This window comes from Heterodontus francisci, chromosome 34 (genome assembly GCF_036365525.1).
Source record: "Heterodontus francisci isolate sHetFra1 chromosome 34, sHetFra1.hap1, whole genome shotgun sequence".
NCBI lineage: Eukaryota > Metazoa > Chordata > Chondrichthyes > Heterodontiformes > Heterodontidae > Heterodontus > Heterodontus francisci.
In genome coordinates this window covers 40,794,006-40,814,705 of record NC_090404.1, presented here as the reverse complement: position 1 = coordinate 40,814,705, position 20,700 = coordinate 40,794,006, and the positions used below count along the sequence as shown (strand labels likewise).

At 44.5% G+C, this 20,700-nt stretch overlaps 2 non-coding genes across 2 annotated transcripts; one reads left to right on the top strand and one right to left on the bottom strand.

Moving 5' to 3' along the window:
* Nucleotides 1–2,279: 2,279 nt before the first annotated feature.
* trnai-uau (transfer RNA isoleucine (anticodon UAU)) lies at nt 2,280–2,376 on the top strand. Its single transcript has 2 exons — nt 2,280–2,319; nt 2,341–2,376. It is a non-coding gene; the product is annotated as a tRNA-Ile (tRNA).
* A 12,434-nt stretch (nt 2,377–14,810) lies between these two features.
* trnas-cga (transfer RNA serine (anticodon CGA)) lies at nt 14,811–14,894 on the bottom strand. The gene has a single exon. It is a non-coding gene; the product is annotated as a tRNA-Ser (tRNA).
* Between the last annotated feature and the right edge of the window lie 5,806 nt (nt 14,895–20,700).

The following is a 20,700-nucleotide window of genomic DNA, read 5'->3' as shown; positions in this document are numbered from 1 at the left end:
ATTTAAACACATGTCGCACCTGCATGCTTACGTTTAGTGATTGGTGTACGAGAACTCCCAGGTCTCGTTGCATATTCTCCTCTCTCAGTTTATAGGCATTCAGATAATAATCTGCTTTCCTGTTTTTGCTACCAAAGTGGATAACCTCACATTATTCGCATTATACTTCATCTGCCATACATTAGTTTGTTCAGTTTGCTGACCCACTGTTTTTTTCATTTTGGCCCTTGAGGCTGTTCAATTTTCAGTCCGTTAACACCCTTTCTGTCCGAATGCTTTGTCTTTCAGCACACCATTAACATATCTTTGCTCCATGACCTTCTGGTCAGCTATTCTGTGGCCTTGTCCTATCTACACCTTCTCCTTGTTATCTCTTGCCCCACCCACACTTTACTTGCTTATAACCTTTTACATTTCTAATATTTGCCAGTTCTGAAGAAGGGTCACTGACCTGAAACGTTAACTCTGCTTCTCTCTCCACAGATGCTGCCAGACCTGCTGAGTATTTCCAGCATTTTTTGTTTTTATTTCAAATAACCCTGGATGTTCGTTTCCCATCTCTGGTCAGCCTGCAGCGATGTCTCCGTAATCCCAACTATATCATACCCATTTACATCCATTTGTGCAATTAATTCATCCATTTTATTGCGAATACCGACCACTCCCTGGTGTGCAGCAAGGTTAGACTCAAACCAAAGAAGCTGCATCACTCCAAGCAGAAGAGCCACTCACACATCAACACGAGCAGAATTTCTTATCCACAGCTGTTGCATAAATTTCTAAATTCACTTGAAAAAGCCCTTCAAAACACTCCCGCAGGGGATGCAGAGACCAAGTGGGTCCACATCAGAGACGCCATCTATGAGTCAGCTTTGACCACCTATGGAAAACGTGTGAAGCAGAATGCAGACTGGTTTCAATCTCAGTTTGAAGAGCTGGAACCTATCATAGCCGCGAAGTGCATTGCACTGTTGAACTACAAGAAAGCCCCCATCGAGCTGACATCCGCAGAACTTAAAGCAGCCAGAAACGCTGCACAAAGAACAGCCAGGCGCTGAGCAAATGACTACTGGCAACACCTATGCAGCCATATTCAGCTGGCCTCCGACACCGGAAACATCAGAGATATGTATGATGGCATTAAGAGAGCTTCTGGGCCAACCATCAAGAAGATCGCCCCCTCAAATCCAAATCGGGGACACAATCACTGACCAACGCAAGCAAATGGACCTCTGGGTGGAGCGCACCCGAGAACTGCACTCCAGGGAAAATGTGGTCACTCAGACCGCCCTGAATGCAGCCCAGTCTCTGCCAGTCATGGATGAGCTGGACGTACATCCAACAAAATCGGAACTGATGCCATTGATTCTCTAGACAGTGGAAAAGCCCCTGGGAAGGATGGCATTGCCCTGAAATAATCAAGAGTGCTAAGCCTGCTATACTCTCAGCTCTCGACGAAATGCTTTGCCTGTGCTGGGACGAGGGAGCAGGACCACAGGATATGCGCAATGCCAATATCATCACCCTCTATAAGAACAAAGGTGACCGCAGTGACTACAACAACTACCATCGAATATCCCTGCTCATTGTCAGGAAGATGTGCTTTTTGCAATTGTACTTAAACAGCTTCTCTCAGGCCACAGCTGGTTCGAGAGCACAGGTCTTCAGTATGACAGTTGGAATTGTGTCAGGTCCCATCGTGTTTTCTATATTCAGTGCTTTCACCCGTCTCTTGATAGCACGTGGATTTAATGGAATTCTCTCGAGGCTGGCATCAATGATGATAAGGACCAATCTTCTCTTCAACCCAGGACCGAATCCGCTTCCACCACACACTCGGTTTTGGACAAAGCTTTGGCCCCAGCACTGATCCTTGAGGCACTCCACGAGTTGCAGTCTGATATCTTGAAAATGCTCCATTTATCCCTACTCGTTGCTTTCTGTCTGTTTACCTCTAAGTCCTCCTTGCATGTTAATATATTACTTCAATTCCATGAGCCTTTATCTAGTGTATTAATCTTCGATGGTATCTGACCGAATGCCTTTTGGAAATCCAATTATACCACATTCCTGCCCTTTCAGTTACATCCTCAGAATTCTGGAATAAATCTGTCAATCAAAATTTCCATTCGGTAAAACCATGTTGACTTCGTTTGATCAGAGAATGATTTTCCCAGTGCTTGTTAATACTTCCTTTATGATAGATTCGGACATTTTCCAGACGACTGATGTTCGGCTAACTTGCCTGTAATTCGCCATACTATACAGAAAGCAATGTGGCTCCTGTGGCGCAATTGGTAAGCGCGCGTGGTACTTATACAGTAGTGCAATTAATGATCTATGCCGAGGTTGTGAGTTCGAGCCTCACCTGGAGCACAGAATTTTAGACACGGGGAGCAATGAGCAACAGCTGTCCTGTGCAGAGAGCAGTGGTTCGTTAGTCTGAACTGGCCAGAAGAAGGGGAACAATATTACTGTGAGGTGACATCAAAGGAACAGGAGCCACGTGTGGTGAGAGCACTGCAAAACTTCATCGTTATTTCCAGCAGAGAAGGAAACAGCTCGGTCCATGCCATCTCTGCACAGAGCAACGCAGGCAGGCTCGATGCCCATAGCCCTGCAAGTCTGCTTTTCTCAGAATTCCTCCTGAAGGCATTGATCATTTCTGCTTCCACCACTCTTGTGGGCAGCGAGTTCCAGGTCATTATCACTTGAGATATAAAAACAGTGCTTCCTCATAATCCCCCACATCCTTTTTTTCCACAGAACTGGCAATTTGTGGTCGCTACTCCTTGTGCCGTCTGTTAATGGGAACAATTTTTCCTTGTCTAACTTATCCAAGCCTGTCATAATTTGGTACACTTCTATTAAATCTCCCCTGAATCTCTTTTGTTCTGAGGAGAACAACCCCAGCTCTGCCAACCTAAAATAAAAGCAAAATACTGCGGATGCGAACCTAACCTTGAAACTAAAATGCTCCATCCATGGAACCCTTCTCCTAAATCTCCTCTAAACCCGCTCAAGGCCCCTCATATTAAAGAACATAGAACATAGAGCAGTACAGCACAGTACAGGCCCTTCGGCCCACGATGTTGTGCCGACACTTTAACCTACTCTAAGATCAAACTACCTACATACCCTTCATTCTACTATCATCCATGTACCTATCCAAGAGTTGCTTAAATGTCCCTAATGTATCTGCTTCAACTACCACCGCTGGCAGTGCATTCCACGCACCCACCACTCTCCATGTAAAGAACATACCTCTGACATCTCCTCTAAACCTTCCTCCTGTCACCTTAAAATTATGCCCCCTGGTGATAGCCCTTTTCACCCTGGGAAAAAGTCTCTGGCTATCCACTCTATCTATGCCTCTCATCATCTTATACACCTCTATCAAGTCACCTCTCATCCTTCTTCACTCCAATGAGAAAAGCCCGAGCTCCCTCAATCTTTCTGCATAAGACATGCCCTCCAGTCCAGGCAGCATCCTGGTAAATCTCCTCTGCAAACTCTCTAAAGCTTCATTCTTATAATGAGGCGACCAGAACTGAACACAATATTCCAAGTGTTGTCTAACCAGGGCTTTATAGAGTTGCAGCACAACCTCGCTGCTCTTAAACTCAATCCCCCTGTTAATGAAAGCCAACACACCATATGCCTTCTTAACAAACCTATCAACTTGGGTGGTACCTTTGAGGGATCTATGGACATGGACCCCAAGATCCCTCTGTTCCTCCACACTGCCAAGAATCCTGTCTTTAAGCCTGTATTCTGCATTCAAATTCGACCTTCCAAAATGAATCACTTCACACTTTTCCAGGTTGAACTCCATCTGCCACTTCTCAGCCCAGCTCTGCATCCTGTCAATGTCCCGTTGCAACCTACAACGGCCTTCCACACTATCCACAACTCCAGCAACCTTTGTGTCATCGGCAAAATTACTAACCCAACCTTCCACTTCCTCATCCAAGTCATTTATAAAAATCACAAAGAGCAGAAGTCTCAGAACAGATCCCTGCAGAACACCACTGGTCACCGAGCTCCAGGCTGAATACTTTCTACCTACTACCACCCTCTGTCTTCGTTGGGCCAGCCAATTCTGTATCCAGACAGCCAAATTTCCCTGTATCCCATGCCTCCTTACATTCTGAATGAGCCTACCATGGGGAACCTTATCAAACGCCGTGCTAAAATCCGTATACACCACATCCACTGCTCTTCCTTCATCAATGTGTTTTGTCACATCCTCAAAGAATTCAATAAGGCTTGTGAGGCATGACCTGCCCCTCACAAAGCCATGCTTATTATCTCTAATCAAACTATGCTTTTGCAAGCATGGGTGGCACAGTGGTGCAGTGGTTAGCACCGCAGCCTCACAGCACCAGCGACCCGGGTTAAATTCTGGGTACTGCCTGTGTGTAGTTTGCAAGTTCTCCCTGTGTCTGCGTGGGTTTCCTCCGGGTGCTCTGGTTTCCTCCCACATGCCAAAGATTTGCAGGCTGATAGGTTAATTGGCCATTCTAAATTGCCCCTAGTATAGGTAGGTGATAGGGAAATATAGGGACAGGTGGGGATGTGGTAGGAATATGGGATTTGCGGAGGATTAGGATAAATGAGTGGTTGATGGTCGGCACAGACTCGATGGGCCGAAGGGCCTGTTTCAATGCTGTATCTCTAAACTAAACTGAATCATCGCCAATGGCAAGGCAAATTCTTCCCTCGCTTCCCGTAATAACCTTGGGTATATCCCTTATGGCCCCGGGGACTTATCTATCATCATGTCTTTCAAAATTTCCAGCACATCCTCCTTCTTAACATCAACCTGTTCGAGCATATCAGCCTGTTCCACGCTGTCCTCACAAACGACAAGGTCCCTCTCACAAGTGAATACTGAAGCAAAGGATTCATTAAGGACCTCCCCTACCTATATCGTTCCTGAAATGTGGTGACAAGAACAGGACAGAGTTGTGGCTAACCAGAGCTTTATAAAGGTTCACCATAATTGCACTGAGTACTTATTTTTATTAAGCCTAAGATTCCTTATGCTTTACTAACTATTCTCTCAGTATATCTTGCCACCTTCAAAGATCTATGCACCAGCACTCCCAGGTCACTCTGTTCCAGCACGCTCTTTCGAACTATGCTATTATGTCTACATTGCCTCTTCTTAATTCTTCTGTCAAAATGCATCACTTCACACTTGTGAGGATAAAATTCTATCTGCCACCATTCTGTCCATTCTACTGTCCTATCTATGGCCTGTTGTAGGCTGTTCATATTATGCTCACTGGTTGCTGCAGCTCCAAGTTTGGTGTCATCATCAAATTTTGAAATTGTGCTATCTATTCCTGGATTCACGTCATTTACATGAAGAACAAAAATCAGCGCTGACCCTTGGGGAACATCACTATCTAACATCCTCCAGTCTGAAAAACAACCATTTTCTTTGACTTGTTGTTTTCAGTCCTTAAGCCAATATTTTATCCAACTGGACACTGACCGTCCTATTCCATGAGTCACAATTTTATTAACAAGCCTTTAATGTGGTACCTTATCAAATATTTTATTAAAATCCATATAAACAACATTCAGCACACTCCCTTCATCAAAATTCTCCTTTACTTCATAAAAAAATTCAATTAAATTAGTCATGCATGATCTGTCTTTTACAAATCCATGCTGGTTATTTTAATTACCTCGAACCTCTCTACGTGTAAATTGATATTTTCCCTGACTATTGTTACGAAAATCTTACCCACTACTGATGTTAAACCAACTGGCCTGTAATTGCTAGGACTGACCTTACACATTTCTTGGCACCTTCTCTGGCACCTTCTATCCTGACTCAAATTTCCAGAACTTGTGGAAAGACCTTGACCCATCTTGGACTGAGTCTGAGGAGAGGTTTCTCCAACAGAGGCTGATTTTGACCTTGAGCTACATTTGAAATTTCCATTTCATCAGACATGTCTCTCGAACTGTGCCTTGGATCTGAACTCAAACATTTTCTTGCACAAGTTTCTGGCATGATTTGTGTTTGAGTAACTATTGGTGCTCAACTCATAACAAAACTATCTGATTTATCAGACACATTTGATTCTTTCCAACTTCCTTCTTTTTTTTGCGAACCTCTGAAGGTAAAAAATGAACGATATGTCCAAACCTAACTTTTCCACTACAAAACATCTTGACTAAATATGTACGAGGACCACATCTTCCACCACTCTTCCTGGTCGCCACTTCAACCACTTGTGATGATGAATCTTCACTCTCACCTTCTGGTTCAACTTCAGAATTCTTTCTCCCACGCTACCCCTATCATGACTCTCTTTCTGTCTTGATTGTTTTTCTTCTACTGACAGTGCTAAATGTGGCTTCAGCAATGAAAACCTCATTCTGGCCTGTCTTATGAGAAACAGGTCCCTCATAATTTTATACACCTCCATTACATCTCCCCTTAACTTCCTCTGTTCCAAGAAATACAAACCCAGCCTTATCCAATCATTCCTCAGCTGATCTGCATGTAAATGACGTTCAGGATGAGTTTCCGAGTTTTTCTCCCTGAATCTAATGAATCCGATCATTGTCAATGGAATCCTTTTAGACGTGGATCCGATGCTATTTGTTCCCCAGGAAGTGATCATTCTCATTCTGTGACAGAGACGTTTTTTGTTTTGTACAAAATCTGCACTGGAACTTCCCACTTTCAAAGTATTATCATTTACTGTACATTAGGCTGCATCTGCAAACTTGTCTCTCACATGTCCAGTGATTCGGAGGACACTTGTAAATCAGGAATCGTGACATTCACAACAGCGTGCTGGAGAAAGATACAGTTTGATTGCGGGTGACAGTGGTGGAGGAACGGAGAGCTGGGATTCGCCCGTGAAAGCAGCAACAAAGTTTAAAACAATCACAGTGAACATGGAGCTCCAACCCATGACCATGAAATTAAGAATCTCATGCTCTATTGACTGAGGTAACTGGGCAACCATCGGTAGCGTTGCCATAATTCTCATAAAGTGAGATAACTGTTGGTTTCCTCCTGGTGCCTCAGCTTTTTTTGTGTTGCATGATGTAAAAGGAAATTGATCAACAAAAGCCCAAGGATGCAATACATTCCACTCAATCATCAATAACATCATTTCCATCTTCCACTTTTTAGCTGCACCTCCTTCCAAAGATTGCAATCCATTTTACTGAGGAATTGTTCTGGGATTTATTGTTTACCTACGTTGTGTCCTCATTTTGATATGAGATTCTCTTCAATATCCACCACAAATTGAATTGCAAACCTAACAGACGAACACGAAAAACACAAATCCCAAGGTGCTCACTTTCAGATACAGAACAGTCAGCTTTTTAATAACATGAACACATTTTACATGGGAACGATTTCGAAACTTGTTACTATTGCTTGTGACTCATTCATTGTGCTCAGAATATGAGGAGGTTTGGCCCGGGATGTCGTGTCCCGTGTCCCGCGGATGTACAGTAACCCTCTGATTGATTTGTTGTTTTCTGTTGACAGTGGATGATTGGAGAGTGTGGGTTTAGAATATTGCTGCTTGTCCCGGTCTCACTGACTGTGGCATTGGGAATGAGTGAATAATTGATGTAACTGTTTTCCTGTGCGACATGAAGCTTTGACCGGCTCTTATTAACCGAGGTAGCACGGAATGATCCTTTAATAATCGCTCACAAATTTGAACAGAAATCAGCTGTAATGTTCAACGTTGAGGGTGACTTTCTGCTCTGACAGGGGTAGAAAGGAAATTGAGTGAAAGACGCTGTGAACAGCTTGAGTGTACAGAACTGTACAGAGGAAAAGCAAATGTAACAGTCTGTGACATATTGCAATTTGATAACATGTATTGACGAATGTCTATCACTCAAGGTTTCCTGGTATTTCATGGAATACGTTTTGATAAGGTTTCAACGTGGTTTTGAACTGGGGACTGTTCCCAAATACAAGAAAGATGAGAACTCTAACTTTATGGAAACACTGCACTGCAATCAACCTGGGGAGCATAACCAGAATGTTAAACTGTTATTTTAAATTAGCACGAGGTGATTTTTTTCAAAGTCATCTTTAAATGATCTATAAATGATTCGAAGCTCATGACATTCTGGCTATTTCAGCAGCCGTGTTGAAAACATCAAATGTTTTTGCTTTTGACGTCTTCAATCTTCAGGAAAATATAATTCAGGAATGTGAGATTCCAGATATGTGGATAGGCTGGAGAAGCTGGGGTTGTTCATCTTCGAGCAGAGAAGGAGAGAGGAGAATAGATCGAATGCTTAAATGAAGGGTTTAGATCCTAGAATTAAAGAGGAACTGTTTCTATTGGCTGAAGGATTGAAGATCCAGAGAGTACAGATTGAGGAAGATTGACAGAAGAAGAGTCGACATCGAGATCTCTTGAAACGATCACTGACCTGAAACATTAACTCTGTTTCTCACTCCACAGATGCTGGCGAACCTGCTGAGTATTTCCATCACTTTCTGCTCATATTTTAGATTTCCAGCAACAACAGTATTTTTGCTTTTGTGCTCAGTTTCATCCCAAGTTGGGCAAGTATATTTTTAACTTTGCTGTTGCTTTTATGACCGAACTCCATTTACCAGGTATAATGCTTTATTGCATGTAGTTGCAGCCGAGTGGTTAAGATGATAAACTTAACAATCTGTTGTGAATTCTGTGTGAGTGCTCGTGTCCTGCTGTCAACCTTTCTGATTATTTCAAAGTTTAACCAGGTCCCTGCAGAACCCATCATCAATTACAGGTCATAAAATCCTGCACCTTTCAATCCCTCCAGGATTTTCTCATTTCCATTTCAAAATGTACCTTTAGAAATGGAACAAAAATCTACCAAATTGTAGATACTCTTTCTTTCCGGCTGTCTGTCTCTCTTTCGGCCTCCCTTACTCTCGGTGTACATATCTGTGTGTTTCATTCTCTGTGTGTGTCAATGTGGTTCAATTCCCTGAGGAGGTGACTGGATTTTTACCTTCACAAACTTGATTTGTTTTAGTTGTGTAGCATCATTTTAAAATGTTGCAGTGGAAAGTAGCAGGGTAAAAATAATAAAAGACGAGATTGTCTCTTTCTGCATTTTCTTGAGTGGAGACTGTTCAGCGACTAACTGCAGGTGTATTAAAAAGCAGAGGATGATTTAAATTTTAACTGAGCAACATTTAAACAGATATAGACCGAGTCATTATAGTCGAGTGGTTAGGTAATGAATACATCGAGAGAATGAATTAATAAATTTAAAAAAAACAAAGTGAAATACCTCGGACATTCGGAATTGTTTCCACCGCTGCCAGCTCTCACAGGGAACAGGAAAATAAACGTTCATTGACAACTTTTACCAGAACAGAGAGCTGAAAACCAACAGGAAAACCTCAAAAATAGAGAAGGCTGGAAGGTGAACTGATGGAATTTGCGAAGCTTTGTCCCTATTTCATCAGGTATTAGAGGCGAAATTTAGTCACTCAGCTTCAGGTTTACATTTGCTGATCCGGAATCAAACAAACAGCAAGATTTTTATAGACCTGGAAAGAAAGATTCTATTTTGAGATGCAATTCTTAAGATCATATTTTGACATCTGATGGATCAGCATTTTTGTCCAACTCTCTCTCTCTCTCTCTGCCATTAAATGACTGCAGTGACCACACTTTAAAAGTACTTCCTTGACTGTAAAGTGCTTTGTGAGATCCTGGGGACGTGAAAGGCGCTGTTTTCTTTTCTTTTCTTCCTTTCTGTCTGTCAGTCTCAGTGAAGTAAAATATGGAATTGTGGAGTGAATCTGTTCCTTTCAGCATCTACTCCACACTCTGCCGTTCTCTTTCTCCTTTTCTCTCTTTTTCTCTTTGTTTCCCGCTCCTCGGTGTCTGTCTGGAATAAAAATCCTCCCTCAGGGGCTGGTGGATGAACCCAGGTCTGTGAACAGTGCGATTCTTGGTCTGATGCTTCTGTTGTGGATACACAACTGTGAGTTGTGTTCCTTCCTTTTTAGTTCAGTGGTGAGTATCCTTACCTATCACATGGGGAGTGTGGAGTCAATTTCTACATGGGGAGGTTGCACATTTTCAAGATATCGGAATGTTTCATGGTGCAGCTTCATCTCAAAATATAATGGCGAATGTTAGCAGAGATAAAAATGCAAGAGGGAATGTTCTCTTTACGAATTTTCTGAAGCAGTGACAGTTTCATCATGAAGTGCCCTGACAGTACACAGTGATAGATAATTGTGATTTTAGTCTAATACTGATTTCTGTTCGTGCTGCTCAGTGACACTGCTTCATATCTGCCAGTCTGCCATGTTGGAACTTGTTAAAGTTGATGAAGAATAAAAGAAGTACGCCTGTCGCAACAACCCTAATATAAAAGCAAAATATTGCAGATGCTGGAAATCTGAAATAAAAACAAAAAGTGCTGGAAATATTCAGCAAGTCTGACCGCATCTGTGGAGAGCGCGGCAGAGTTAACGGTTAAGGTCAGCGACATTTCACTAGAACTGGCAAAGGTTAGCAATGTAATAGATTTTAAGCAAATAAAGTGAGGTGGTGCAAAAGAGAACAAAAGAACAAAGAGAACAGAAGAACAAATATTATTCCCAATGAGCTTCATTACGTTTTTATTCAGCAAGGAATGCATTTTTGTGTCATTTCATACAGCAGCAAGAAAATATCATTCCCTGACCGTGTTTCATTCCTTGACTAGGAATATAACCATGTCTGCGATGTAGAAAGCATTGAATTCCACAAGACCACCAGGGAATCTGCCAGAATTCACTACAAGTGAGCTGCTCCACGCTACATTTGCTATTTCTTCACTTCAGGCCATTTTCACCACAGATTAGTTTCTCATTAAAACAATCAAATGTTTACCTGAAACACAAAAGCCTTGTTCAGGCAATGACAGCACAGAATGTGTTGACATGAGCACGAAGCTGCAGATGTACAATTTTCAATTTCCAAGATGAACCAACCTCATCAATGTACAAAGCAGCACACTGCCATCATACATCAATAGAAACAACTGACACACATCAAATTCTGCCAGTTTCATGTGGGATCTCCTTCGGCTTCTATCATTGCTTTTTCTCCAGCTCTCTCTGTTCCCCCAGCTCCCAGGTGAATTAGCTGCCTGATGTGAACAGATCGAATTCATGAAACCCAGATTTCCCTGGAAAGCCAGGAATGGGAATGAAAGATGGAGGACATTGGGAAACAATGGGTGTTGCAGATAATGGGATAAATAAGCACTGTGATCTCATCTTCCTGCTTCTTCCAGATACTGAATACTGGAATGTGTAAGAGTTGTTCCCATTAGCAATTATCCCCAGTCACACTCTCCTTCCAATCTTTTCGCCCTTGCTTATATTTCAAACTCTGCATAATTTCTCACTGGTTTTCAATGTGTATTTGGCTCTAATGGGTTGGAAGATGGTAGAATGACTGTGAAGGCAGCAGCAGTGCTGTTAACGAACATACAATAGCAGAAAGGTACAGTACAGAAGGAGGCCGTTCGGTCCAGCATGATTCGTTGACAGAGCAGTTGTGATTTGTTGATCAGGAATGATATTTGTGCAGGTTGAGCAGCAGGCAGAAATATCTGCCCCATTGCCTGCCACCCATATTTTCCTGGCCTCTTCCTCACTTTCATCAGTTCATCACTCTGTGTTCTTACATGTTCCCCTTTCCTTCCCAAGCTCTGTCTCTATAACTGTTATCGACCAGTTACATCTCTGACTTCTTCAGCTCTGCTGCACAGTCACCGACCTGGACCTTTAATTGTGTTTCGCTCTCTCCACAGATACCGCAGGTGGCTCAGCTGCACAGCAGGACAGGAAAAAGAATGGAAGAGCTATAGTGATAGGGGATTCTATCGTGAGGTGTACAGATAGGCGTTTCAGTGGTGGGAAATGGTCTCCAGGATGGTATGTTGCCTCCCTGGTGCTCTGGTCAAGTATGTCATGGAGCAGCTGCAGGACATTCTGAAGGGGGAGGGTGAACATTCAGAGGTCGTGGTACACACTGACATAGGCAGAAAGAGGGCTGAGGCACTGCAACAAGAATTTAGGGAGCTAGGTCGAAGATTGAAAAGCAGGATCTCAAACGGGGTATTCTCTGGATTACTCCTGGTGCCACATGCGAGTGAGTATAGGAATAGGAGGATAGAGCAGATGAATGCGTGGCTGAGGAGATGGTGCAGGAGGGATCACTGGGTCTGTTTCTGGCGTGCAAGTTGCGTGGGTTGCACCTGAACTGGAACGGGACCACAATCTTGCTGAGAGGTTTGGTAGTGCTGTTGGGGGTGCGGGGCTGGGGTGGGGTGGTGGGTGCGGGGGCGGGGTGGGTGGGGTTGCAGGGTGCTAACATAATTTGGCAGGGGGATGGGAAACAAAGTGGAGGTACAGTAGGGGGTGATGCACAGCCAAATATAAAAGACAAACTGAGTCATTGTGGAATGCAGGGCAAATATTGTTAAGGCACAAGTGAAAAATGCAAGGCTGGATTGCATCGATTTTAATGAAAGGAATCTTACCAGTAAGGCAGATGAATTGAGGGCGAGGATTGTCACATTGGATTATGATCTTATTGATATCACAGAGACATGATTGAGGGAGGGGCAGGACTGGCAACTCAATATTCCAGGGTATAGAATCTACAGGCGAAACAGGGGTCCATTAGGGGCCAAAGTGGCAATCTGTGTGTGGAGCTGGAGGTTATAGGTGAGGTTTTAAAAGATTACTTTTCATCTGTGTTCACTATGGAGAAGGACGATGTGGGTGTAGATATCAGGGAGGGAGATTGTGATATACTTGAACACATTAACATTGAAAGGGAGGAATCATTACCTGTTTTAGCGGGCTTAAAATTTGATAAATCCCCAGGCCCAGGTGCGATGTATCCCAGGCTATGATGTGAGACAAGGGAGGTGATCAGAGGGGCTTTGACACAAATTTTCAGATCCTCTCTGGCCACAGGAGACGTACCAGAGGATTGGAGGACAGCGAAGATGGTACCTTTCTTCAAGACGGGTTCCAGGGATAAACCAGGTAATGACAGACCGGTGAATCTAACATCAGTGGTTGGGCATCTAGTGGAAGAAATTCTGAGGGACTGGATTAATCTCCACTTGGAGAGGCAGGGATTAATTAGGGATAGTTAACATGTCTTTGTCAGGGAGGGATCGTGTCTAACTAACTTGATTGAATTCTTTGAGGTGGTGGCTAGATGTGTAGATGAGGGTAAACCAGTTGATGTAGTCAAATAGACTTTAGTAAGTCTTTTGATAAAGTCCTGCATGGGAGATTGGTTACGAAGGTAAGGGCCCATGGGATCCAGGGAACTTTGGCAAAGTGGATCAAAAATTGACTTAGTGGCAGGAGGCAGAGGGTGGTCGTCGTGGGTTGTTTTTGTGAGTGGAAGCCTGTGACCAGTGGTGTAGCGCAGGGATCACTGCTGGGACCCTTACTGTTTGTAGTGTACATTAATGATTTAGACGTGAATATAGGAGGTATGATCAGTAAATTCGCAGATGACACGAAAATTGGTGGTGTCGTAAATAGTGAGGAGGAAAGCCTTAGATTACAGGACGATATAGAGGGGCTGGTAAGATGGGTGGAGCAGTGGCAAATGGAATTTAATCCTGATAAGTGTGAGGTGATGCATTTTGGGAGGACGAACAAGGCAAGGGAATATACAATGGATGGTAGGACCCTAGGAAGTACAGAAGGTCTGGGGGACCTTGGTGTACTTGTCTATAGACCACTGAAGCAGCAGCACTGGCAGATGAGGTGGTTAGGCAGGCATATGGGATAATTGCCTTTATTAGCCGAGGCACAGAATATAAGAGCAGGGAGGTTATGATGGAGCTGTATAAAATGCTAGTTCGGCCACAACTGGAGTACTGTGCGCAGTACTCTGGGCAGCACACTTTAGGAAGGATGTGATTGCCCTGGAGAGGGTGCAGAGGCGATTCAGGATGATGTTGCCTGACCTGGAACATTTCAGTTATGAAGAGAGACTGAAATGGCTCGGGTTATTTTCCTTAGAGTAGAGAAGGCTGAGGGGGGACACGATTGAGGTATACAAAATTAGAGGGGCATTGATAGGTTCGACAGAAAGAAACCTTTTCCTTAGCGGAGGTGTCAATAACCAGGGGGCATAGATTTAAGGTAGGGGGCAGGAGGTTTAGAGTGGATTTGAGGGAAAAAGTTCACTCAGAGGGTGTTTGGAATTTGGACCACACTGCCTGAAAAGGGTTGGTAGAGGCAGGAACCCTCACAACATTTACCAAGTATTTCGATGAGCACTTGAAACGGCAGAGAATACAAGGCTACAGGCCAAGTGCTGAAAAATGGGATTCGAATAATTAGGTTCTTTATGACCAGCACAGACACGATTGGCCGAAGGGCCTGTTTTTCTGCTGTATAACTCTATGACTGCCGAGTTGCGAACCATTTGCTGTTTCTTTTTAATGTCAGTCACATTTGTGAGAGTTGTCATAACAGTAAAAAAGACTGATTACTTTCTGACCAGGAATCGAACCCAGAACGCGAGAGTGAATGCATTGAGCCCACGCCAGTGAAGCTCACCCACGCCTTTCAATATTAGCTGCTTTTTCCCATTTCTTCACCTTCAACAGGCTGATTTGTTTGTTTATTTTTCACACATTTTTTGCCTTTTGTTCAGTTTATGACAAATCCACGATCTCTGATTGATATTGAGACATTTGAACATTTCCAACCAGCAAAGTGAGCAGTCAACTCAAGAAAAATGACACAAAGCCGCTGTGAGCAGGGCTTGAACCTGCGCAGGGAAATTCCCCATTGGATTTCGAGTCCAACGCCTTAACCACTCGGCCATCACAGCTCAGCTGCTGCTTGCTCTTCTAATTAAATCATTGGTACAATGCATTAGACAATTGCTTAAATTAGACATATTCTGGGGAATCATTGTCTTTGAGCCTTGAGTTGAGTTGCATCTCCCAGTGGATGTTAAAATTAACATGATGGAATCAGTGTAGTTTACAGCACAGAAGGAAGCCTCTCAACCCACTGAGCCTGCACCGGCTCTTTGAAAGATCAGTCAGTTTAATCCTACAATCCAGCTTTTCCCCATCACCCTGGAAATCAGTCCTCTTCTCTTCTCGCTCTTCTCTGTTTTATGGACCTCAGAAAATTCTGTATCCGTGCTGTCACTGGTCCTTTAATTCCATCACTTTAATTTTTCTAACAAGTTGATTATGTGGTATTTCACCAAATGCTTTTTAAACTCCATCTCCACAACATCAATCACATTACCACTACCCTCATCAACTTTAGAGTTATACAGCTATTCTTTTGGGCCTCCTTATCTCGAGAGACAATGGATACGCGCCTGGAGGTGGTCAGTGGTTTGTGAAGCAGCGCCTGGAGTGGCTATAAAGGCCAATTCTGGAGTGACAGGCTCTTCCACAGGTGCTGCAGAGAAATTTGTTTGTTGGGGCTGTTGCACAGTTGGCTCTCCCCTTGCGCCTCTGTCTTTTTTCCTGCCAACTACTAAGTCTCTTCGACTCGCCACAATTTAGCCCTGTCTTTATGGCTGCCCGCCAGCTCTGGCGAATGCTGGCAACTGACTCCCACGACTTGTGATCAATGTCACACGATTTCATGTCGCGTTTGCAGACGTCTTTATAACGGAGACATGGACGGCCGGTGGGTCTGATACCAGTGGCGAGCTCGCTGTACAATGTGTCTTTGGGGATCCTGCCATCTTCCATGCGGCTCACATGGCCAAGCCATCTCAAGCGCCGCTGACTCAGTAGTGTGTATAAGCTGGGGATGTTGGCTGCTTCAAGGACTTCTGTGTTGGAGATATAGTCCTGCCACCTGATGCCAAGTATTCTCCGAAGGCAGCGAAGATGGAATGAATTGAGACGTCGCTCTTGGCTGGCATACGTTGTCCAGGCCTCGCTGCCGTAGAGCAAGGTGCTGAGGACACAGGCCTGATACACTCGGACTTTTGTGCAGCTATACAGCACAGGAATAGGCCCTTCGGCCCATCGTATCTGTGCCAGCGATCAAGCACCCATCTATTCTAATCCCATTTCGAGCACTTGGCAAGCAGCCTTGTATGCTATGGCGTTTCAAGTGCTCATCTAAATACTTATTAAATGTTGTGAGTGTTCCTGCCGCTACCACCCCTTCAGGTCGTATGTTCCAGTTTCTTTCTCCATTAATTCATCACAGAACACATTTCATGAGAAAAACATCATCTGCCATGAAAACAAAACCCAGTTCATTAATTCACATCCCTTGGCAAAGAGGATTCCCCAAATAAATATTGTTAACAACCCACCGCTGGCCTTCCAAAGGCCAGCCCTGCTTTTGTAGCATGTGTCTGCCGAGCGGTCGGACCTCAGTGTATCGACTCAGTTCAAGGTCCAAATGAACATTGGTGTGAATGGAACGTGTGTAACCTCGAAACAGCGGTGGTAACTGAGCAATGTTAACGGCTTTAAGACCGTGAAAGTGAATGTTACAGTCTGCGAAGCCACAGTGAAATGAAATGGAAGCAAGTGAGTGTTAATAGTGGAAGGAATAATCTGAGAGAAGGGGCAGGTTTGAATGTTGGAGCGTGAAGCACAGGCATGTGTAAGTGAAATACTGTAAAAGGAGACAGTAGTTTTTTTTCTCCATCAAGAAGAAATTCATTTTCAAGAAGTAAGGATTGGTTATTTGCTGCATTCCATTAGTTGGTGCAGCAGCCGGTTTAAGACATAAAGCAAGCTCTGTCTGGATTTGGGGTTGCTGTGACCACAACACAGAGTATTCACCATTATACATTCACAGTCCCACTGAAGCAGCTGCGACAGTCTAACACAATTGTTTGAGAAAGATCTTTTTTCGTGAAGAGGATTTCTCGACAAAAGCTGCCTGATCTGCTGAATATTTCTAACATGTGATGCTTTTATTTTGGACTTTCCACCTGAGCAGCTTTTCTGCTGATATCAGAAACAGCAAGGGTCCCAGCACCGATCCCTGTGGTGCACCATTGGTCACCGATATAACACAAATTATGACCGCATTGGGAATGGAACCCCAGTTCAATGGAATTATGATCGCTGAAACCCCGACTATCAACAATTTTGGGGGATGCCATTGACCAGAAACAGAACTGAATCAGCCACATACATACTGTGTCTACAACAGCGGGTCCGAGGCTGGGAATTCTGCAGCGATTAACCCAACACCTGACACCCCAAAGCCTGTCCGCCATCTACAAGACACAAGTCAGGAGTGCGATGGAATACTCTCCACTTACTTGAATGATATTGGAGCTGCACTCAGGAAGCTCAACTCCATCCGGGACAAAGCAGCCCACTTGATTGGCAGCCCATCCGCCACCATAAACATTCACTCCCTTTGCCACCAAAGTGGCAGCAGTGTGTATCATCTACAAGATACACTGCAGCAACTCACCACAACTCCTTCAACAGCACTTTGCAATTCGACAGCGCTTTGCAAACGCGTGACCTCTGCCACCTGGAAGGGTAAGGACAGCAGGTGAGTGGGAACATCACTATCTGCAAGTTCCCCTCCAAGCCACACACCATCCTGACTTGGAAATATATCACCGTTCCTTTACTGATATTGGATCAAAATCCTGGAACTCCCTCCCTAACAGCACTGTCCGTGCACCGACACCACATGGACTGCAGCGGTTCAAGAAGGCAGCTCACCACCACCTTCTCAAGGGAAATTAGGGATGGGCAAGGCAAATCCCAGGATGTTGATGGAGGAGGATTCAGCGATGATAATGCCGTTGAACTTCAAGGGGAGATGTTTAGAATTTCTCTTGTTGGGGATGAAAATTGTCCAGCAATTGTGAGGTGTGACTGCAACTTGCCGTTTATCAGTCCAAGCTTGACTGTAGTCCAGGCCTTGCTGCATATGGACTGCTTCAGTGTCTGAGGAGTCGAGAATGGGACCAACCATAGTGCAATAATCAGCGAGCATCCCCACGTCTGACCTTGTGATGGAGGGACGGTCATTGATGAAGCATCTGAAGTTGATTGGATCCAGGACAAGACTCTGAGGAACTCCTGCAATTATGTCCAGGAGCTGAGATGATTGACGCCCAACAACACAACCATCTGCCTTTTAAAATAGAAGAATAGAAGATAGGAGCAGGAGTAGGCCATTCGGCCCTTCGAGCCTGGTCCGCCATTCATTCTGATCATGGCTGATCATACAACTCACTAATCTGTTTCCGCTTTTCCCCCATATCCATCGATCCCTTTGAGCTCAAGAGCTTGAAAACATACAATGTTTTGACCTCAACTGCTTTCTGTGGGAGCGAATTCCACAGGTTCACCACTCTCTGGGTGAAGAAACGTCTCCTCATCTCAGTCCTGAATTTTTTAAAATTCATTCATGGGATGTGGGCGACGCTGGCCAGGCCAGCATTCATTGCCCATCCCGAATTGCCCTTGAGAAGGTGGTGGTGAGCTGCCTTCCTGAACCGCTGCAGTTCATTTGGTGTAGGTATACCCACAGTGCTGTGAGGAAGGGAGTTCAAGGATTTTGACCTAGCGACAGTGAAGGAGCAGCGATATAGTTCCAAGTCAGGATGGTGTGTGACTTGGAGGGGAACTTGCAGGTGGTGGTGTTCCCATGTATTCGCTGCCCTTGTCCTTCTAGTTGGTAGACGTCGCGGGTTTGGAAGGTGCTGTCGAAGGAGCCTTGCTGCAGAGCATCTTGTAGGTGGTACACACTGCTGCCACTGTGCGTCGGTGGTGGAGGGAGTGAATGTTTGTAGATGGGGTGCCAATAAAGTGGGCTGCTTTGTCCTGGATGGTGTCGAGCTTCTTGAGTGTTGTTGGAGCTGCACCATCCAGGCAAGTGGAGAGTATTCCATCACACTCCTGACTTATGCCTTGTAGATGGTGGGCAGGCTTTTGGGAGTCAGAAACTGAGTTACTCGCCTCAGGATTCCTAGCCTCTGACCTGCTCTTGTAGCCATGGTATTTATATGGCTACTCCAGTTCAGTTTCTGGTCAATGGTAACCCCTAGGATGTTGATAGTTGGGGATTCTGCGATGGTAATGCTGTTGAATGTCAAGGGGAGATGGTTAGATTCTCTCTTGTTGGAGATGGACATTGTCTGGCACTTGTGTGGCGCGAATGTTACTTGCCACTTATCAGCCCAAGCCTGGATATTATCCAGGTCTTGCTGCATTTCTACACGGACTGCTTCAGTATCTGAGGAGTCACGAATGGTGCTGAACATTGTGCAATCATCCGCGAACATCCCCACTTCTGACCTTATGATTGACGGAAGGCCATTGATAAAGCAGTTGAAGATGGTTGGGTCTAGGACACTACCCTGAGGAACTCCTGCAGTGATGTCCTGGAGCTCAGATGATTGACCTCCAACAACCACAACCATCTTCCTTTGCACCAGGTATGTCTCCAGCCAGCAGAGGGCTTCCCCCTGATTTCCGTTGACCTCAGTTTTGCTAGGGCTCCTTGATGCCATACTCGGTCAATAGCTGCCTTGATGTCAAGGGCAGTCACTCTCACCTCACCTCTTGAGTTCAGTTCTTTTGTCCATGTTTGAACCAAGGCTGTAATGAGGTCAGGAGCTGAATGAACACAAACTGAGCGTCACTGACCAATGGTTTACCCCGCATCCTTAGTCTATGACCACTGGTTCTGGACTCCCCCACCATCGGGAACATCCTTCCTGCATCTACCCTGTCAAGGCCTGTTAGAAATTTATAGGGTTCTATGAGATCCCCCTCCCCGCCCCCACACACAAACAACCCGCCCCCACCCCACCACCCCACCCCCCGCCTCCACCCCTTCACCTTTCTGAACTCCAGCGAATATAATCCTAAACAATTCAATCTCTCATACGTCAGTCTTGCCATCCCAAAATTCAGTCTGGTACACCTTCGTTGCACTCCCTCGAGAGCAAGAACATCCTACCTCAGATAAGGCGACCAAAACTACACAGTATTCCAGGTGTGGCCTCACCAAGGCCCTGTATAATTGCAGCAAGACATTCCTGCTCCTGTACTCGAATCCTATCGCAATGAAGGCCAACATAACGTTTGCCTTTTTTTTAACACCTGTCACACCTGCATGCTTACGTTTAGCGACTGGCGTACGAGAACATGCAGGTCTCGTTGGATATTCTCCTCTCTCAGTTTTCTCGGCATTCAGATGATAATCTGCCTTCCTGCTTTTGCCACCAAAGTGGATAACATCACATTTATTCACATTATACTTCATCTACCATACATTAGTTTGATCAATTTGCTTACCCACTATTTTTTTCATGTTTGTACTTGCAGCTGTTCAATTTTCAGTCCGTTAACACCCTTTCTGTACGAATGCTTTGTCTTTCAACAAATCATTTACATATCTTTGCTCCATGACCTTCTGGTCAGCAATTCTGTGACGTTGTCCTATTTCCACCTTCTCCTTGTTATCTCTTGCCGCACCCATACTTTACTTGCTTATTACCTTTTCCATTTCTAATATTTGCCGGTTCTGAAGAAGGGTCACTGACCTGAAACGTTAATTCTGCTTCTCTCTCCACAGATGCTGCCAGACCTGCTGAGTATTTCCAGCATTTTTTGTTTTTATTTCAACTACTCCTGGATGTTCGTTTCCCATCTCTGGTCAGC